The sequence below is a fragment of the Mauremys mutica genome, chromosome 1 (assembly GCF_020497125.1).
Source record: "Mauremys mutica isolate MM-2020 ecotype Southern chromosome 1, ASM2049712v1, whole genome shotgun sequence".
Taxonomy (NCBI): domain Eukaryota; kingdom Metazoa; phylum Chordata; order Testudines; family Geoemydidae; genus Mauremys; species Mauremys mutica.
Window position 1 is genome coordinate 283,517,804 of NC_059072.1, and position 6,242 is coordinate 283,524,045.

Sequence of the window (6,242 nt, forward strand, 5' to 3'; positions counted from 1 at the left end):
TGGAAATGGTAGAATTATCCATAATAATGCAGAAAAGGCAGAAGTGTTCAATAAATCTGTTCTGTGTTTGTGAAAGAACAAATGATGTAGTCATTCATATGGTGGTGACAATACTCTTTCTATTCCACTAGTATCTCTGGAAGATGTTAATCAGAAGCTACTAAAGTTAGACATTTTAAAATCAGCAGGTCCAGATAACTTGCATCCAAGAGTTTTAAAAGAGATGGCTGAGGATTTCACTGGACCATTGATGTTGAATGTCAATAAGCCTTGGAACACTGGGAAAGTTCCAGGAGACTGGAAGAAAGTTAATTTGTGCCAATAGTGTAAAAGGAATGAACCAGGTAATTATAGTCAGTCTTATATTGAGCCTGGACAAGATAATGGAATGGCTGATAGGGGACTTGATTAATAAAGAACGAAAGGAGAGTAATATAGACTGCCAATCAACATGGGTTTATGGCAAATAGAACTTGTCAAACTAATTTAATTTTTTAATGAGATTACAGGTTTGGTTGATAAAAGCAATAGCGTAGATAAAATACAGTTAGACTTCTTTAAGGCATTTGAATTGACACCACAGATATATAATTAACATGGCACACTTTAAATGGCTTAAAAACTGGCTACCTGATAGGTCCCATAATGCAATTATAAACAAGGAATCAACAATGTAAGACCTTTGTCTGCAGCCATATTAGGAGAGCAGCAGCCATTAGCCATGAAGCAGAAAGTAGCATCCTCACATTCCATTTAAATTACATTAAAACAATGTAATATCAGGCTGTTAAGAAGGCTCTCCTGTCCCAATAGCACCCACCATCACCAGATAAAAAAAACAGATCTTAAGATAGTTAAAGAAAACTTAGTTTGATAGCATTCTGTCTGGCAAGAAATCACTTATCAATATAGTAGTTGTGGTTGTGAAATCCATTTCTTTATTGTTTTGTCTTTATGGACCCCACTTCTCTATTGTTTATCTGTATGGTCTCTGGTTCTTCGATTGTTTCTGTCTGTTACATAATTAATTTTGCTGGTATAAATCAATTAAGGTGGTGGGGTAGAATTGGTTAAAGGATTGTTTTACAGTATGTTAGGATTGGTTAGAAAATTGTTTAGTAATATTTTAGTAAAATGATTGGTTAAGGTACAGCTAAGCAAGACTCAAATTTCACTATATAGATTGGGGTCCAAAAGGAAGTGCTTGGGAACCAACTCCAGGACACAGCCCCAAGATCAGAGCTGCCAGACCTCAACGCCCTGCCAACCACATTGTGAAGAAGCTGAAGTCCCTCACATGACCTGATCCTGATTGGCCATCAAGAAAAGTTCATCTGCCTTATTGTATGAGCATTGTATGTTTAGCGTGTGCATTCTGTTTTGGTAATTGTTAATAAATAGAGATTAAGTAGGATATTACTGTGCAAGGCTCTTTCACTGGTACAAGACCCTGCAAACCTGCAGAGCGTAAGGTTACGCCTGAGCCCTAGGAACAGGGTAAGGTTGGGTGCCCTAGAGCGTAAGGTTACACCTTAGCCCTAGGAACGGGGTAAGGGTGGGTACCTACAGTAAGAGGGTTATGCCTTGAGCCATAGGAATTGGGTAAAGGTAAGTGCCCCTACAGTGTGTGAGTAACAGAGAATTTTGCACGGGTAACAGCAGGTGTGTTTCCAGTGGCGACAGGAAACGACTGGTTCTTTAGTCTTATGCTATTTAACATTTTTATCAATAACTTGGAAGAAAACATCACTGATAAAGTTTGCAGAGAACACAAATATTGCAGGAATAATAAATAATGAAAAGGACAAGTCAATGATACAGAGTGATGTAAATCACTTGGTAAGATGGACACAAGTAAATGATATGGGTTTCAACATGGCTATATATAAATGAATACATCTAGGAACAAAGAATGTAGGCCATACTCACAGGATGGGGACTTTATCCTGCGAAGCAGTGACTCTGAAAAACATATGGGGGTGGTAATGGATAATTACTGAACAAGAGCTCCCAGTCCAATGCTGAGGCCAAAAAGGGCTAATACAATCCTGGGATGCATAAACGGGAATCTCAAGTAGGTTATTTTACTTCTGTATTTGGCACTGCTATGACTGCTGCTGTGATATTGCGTCTAGTTCTGGTGTCCAAATATTAGAAAGGATGTTGATAAATTGAAGAGGATTCAAAGAAGAGCCACAAGAATTGGATTGGGAAATATGCCTTATAGTAATAGACTCAAGGAGCTCAATATATTTACCTTAACAAAGATGAGGTTACAAGGTGACTCTATTACAGTCTGTAAGTACCTATATGAGGAACAAATATTTGATAACGGGCTTTTCAGTCTATCAGAGAAAAGTATAACATAACCCAATGGGTGGAATAAATGGGAATAAACATAAACTAGTATATAAATTCAGACTGGACATAAGATATAAATTTTTAACCATGAGGGTAATTAACCATTGGAACAATTGACCAAGGGTTGTGGTGGATTCTCCATCACTGGCAATTTTTAAATCAAAATTATATGTTTTTCTAAAAGGAATTATTTTGGGAAAGTCCTATGGCCTGTGCTATACAGGAGGTCAGACTAGATGATCACAATGGTCTCTTTTGGCCTTCGAATCTATGAATCTATATTAAGGGACCGATGGTTAAAAAAAAAAACCACCTGAACTTTCTTTCAAAATTCAAATTGGACCAGGCACAAAACTTTTCTGAATTTCCAGAAATGTTTGTGTAATGTATTTTTATGAACCACTACACTTCCTGAATCTAGATGGGATTGTACCAGGAACTATCACACAAATAACTATTCCTGCACCATTTCCGAACCATCTCAACAGAGATTTAGATAAGGATCCAACTATTTGAATTCTCATGTGAACCAAGCAGCTCACCTTTTCAGTTTTTCCACTCATCACTAGATGTATTATAATCAAAGACTGAATTACCAAGAAAAAAAAAAAGTGACCGTCAGTCTATGGAAACTCAAAAAGTTAGGGTGTCACAACCATAGTTCCAGTGCTGCTCTCTCAATGGACACCAGTCTGTTGTGATGGGCTCCAACTTCTGAATTCCACATTCTGCTAAGCCCCCTAGGTCTGGGTTGTGACTGATCACTTAGCCTCACTCAGAGTCTCTCAGGTGCACAACTCGGGTGCAGACCCTCTGTCTGACACTCCTCTTGAACAGTAGGATCAGACAGTCTGGCCACCTAGACCCCAGAACCAGTGCCTCAGCCCACCCGAGCCCCCAAGTTATTCAGACACCTTCCTCCCAGAGATCACCTGGCTATGGGAGTGCTGGTTTCTAGTTAACCCCTTCAGGCACAACATAACAGTAAAGCAAGAAACACAGTCTTATCAAAGGAACTTCTTAAACACACACACTTTGCTCCTAAAAAGCACAGGATTGTTACAGATCTATGGAAAACAACAAATTCCTGAACGTAACCCCTTTAGTCTGACCTCACATCCTTTTGTGAGTCCTGGGTTTGATCCAAGTCCTTTAGGGGAGGCAAAGTCTCTCCTGCTTCCACTCTCCGGTTGTGTCGGCTGTTCTTGGCTATGAAAGGAATTCCCTGGCTTAGAAAGCAGCTACCTTTTGGAACAGTCTCTTGCCACCTTTGGATACGTGGTCAAGCGGAGAAACTGTGAGTGTCCCAGCCATGGAAACTTGGGAAGAAGCAGGGGCAAATGCAACTGTCTCTAACCCCCTTCTACCCTAACAGGCTACAGTGAAGAGTCCATTGACAAGGCTCTGCCAACAGAAACTCCATGGTTCAAGCAAAGGAGAGTGGTTCAATGTTGATAACAGCATTCCAGATATTGTCTCCCCACTCCATATTAAATCGCTGTTATAAAATGGATAAGGTAATCCATAATGATGGTTGCAATTACAAATAACATTAATAAAACCAAATGAAATCCATAACTGGACACAGACATATTCCCCAAACTATCACAGTGGGGGTAAGAGGCTTGACTAAATGAGAAGTAGAAACTAGGGCGGTCAAGCGATTAAAAAAATTAATCACGATTAATTGTACTGTTAAACAATACTAGAATACCATTTATTTAAATATTTTTGTGTTTTCTACATTTTCAAATGTATTGATTTCAATTGCATCACAGAATACAAAGTGTACAGTGCTCACTTTATATTATTATTTTTATTACAAGTATTTGCACTGTAAAAAAGAAACAAAATAGTATTTTTCAATTCACCTAATACAAGTACTGTAGTGTAACATCTTTATCACAAAAGTTGAATTTACAAATGTAGAATTATCTACAAAAAATAACTGCATTCAAAAATAAAACAAACAATGTAAAACTTTAGAGCAGGGATCAGCAACCTTTGGCACGCGGCCTGTCAGGGAAATCCGCTGGCGGGCTGGGACAGTTTGTTTACCTGCAGCATCTGCAAGTTCAGCCGATCGCAGCTCCCACTGGCTGCAGTTTGCCGTTCCAGACCAATGGGGGCTGCAGGAAGCGGCATGGGCTGAGGGATATGCTGGCCGCCACTTCCCACAGTCCCCATTGGCCTGAAACGGTGAACCGCAGCCAGTAGGAGCTGCGATTGGCTGAACCTGTGGATGCTGCAGGTAAATAAACCGTCCCAGCCTGCCAGTGGATTTCCCAGATGGGCCATATGTCAAAGGTTGCCGATCCCTGCTTTAGAGCCTTCAAGTCCACTCAGTCCTACTTCTTGCTCAGCCAATCGCTCAGACTAACAAAAAAAACAGGAGTACTTGTGGCACCTTAAAGCCACAAGTACTCCTGTTTTTTTTGCGGATACAGACTAACACGGCTGCTACTCTGAAATCAGACTAACAAGTTTGTTTACATTTGCAGGAGACAATGCTGCCCACTTCTTGTTTACAGTATCACCTGAAAGTGAGATCAGCCGTTTGCATGGCATGGTTGTAGCCAGAGTCGCAAGATATTTATGTGCCAGATGCACTAAAGATTCATATGTCCCTTCATACTTCAACCTCCATTCCAGGGGACATGCGTCCATGCTGATAACGTGAGCACTGTACACTTTGTATACTGTGTTGTAATTGAACGCAATATATTTTAAAATGTAGAAAAAAATCCATAATATTTAATAAATTTCAATTGGTATTCTATTGTTTAACAGTGTGATTAAAATGGCGACTAACTTTGATTAATTTTTTTAATTGCGATAACATTTTTTGAGTTAATTGTGTGAGTTAACTGCGATTAATCAACAGCTCTAGTATAAACCGCTATAACTACACCAATGTACTCACACTGGCACAAAACCCTAATTTAGACACCCTGTGCCAATACAGAATAGGGCTTGAACCAGTAAGTACCATGTAATATGGGAATATACACATTGCTAACATAGGAGTATGCAGTACACGTGACCTTCACATGTAAATAGCTTTATCTCCAAACTCCCTGCAATAGAGTAAAATGCAAGCACCAATTACACTACTTTGTACACCTTCAAAACACTTTATAACTCAAAATATTTGATGGGTTTACATCATAATAATAGAACTTCAGTATAGCTGGTTTGTTTCCTGTCCTCAGTTCTTGATTCCAAAACTTGGGCCATGTACACAAAGGGAATAGACTGAAATTCAGTAGATGCCAACTCTCTACAGAGACAATGGTATAGAACAGGGGTCAGCAACCTTTCAGAAGTGGAGTGCCAAGTCTTCATTTCTTCACTCTAATTTAAGCTTTCGCGTGCCAGTAATACATTTTAATGTTCTTAGAAAGTCTCTTTCTATAAGTCTATAATATATAACTAAACTATTGTTGTATGTAAAGTAAATAAGGTTTTTAAAATGTTTAAGAAACTTCATTTAAAATTAAATTAAAATGCAAAGCCCCCTGGACTGGTGGCCAGGACACGGTCAGTGTGAGTGCCACTGAAAATCAGCTCATGTGCCGCCTTTGGCACGCGTGCCATAGGTTGCCTACCCCTAGTATAGAAGGATAAAAATGTTTAGAAGGACCCCAGTTTTAAATACAAAGGGTTGGGGCCTGCTTCTGTTGAAATCAGCGGAAGTTTTACCATTAACTTCATTGGCAACGGAATATATGCCAACAATCCACAAATGGACATCTCCTGAGATTTTGTGCTTACTATTGCTTTCCAAATTCTCATCCTCCACTTTTAAAAGCTCTGCTTCTACTTGTCCTTAACATTTTTCTTTAAAGTTCTGTCTCTAATCTCTCTCCTCCTACCAGGGC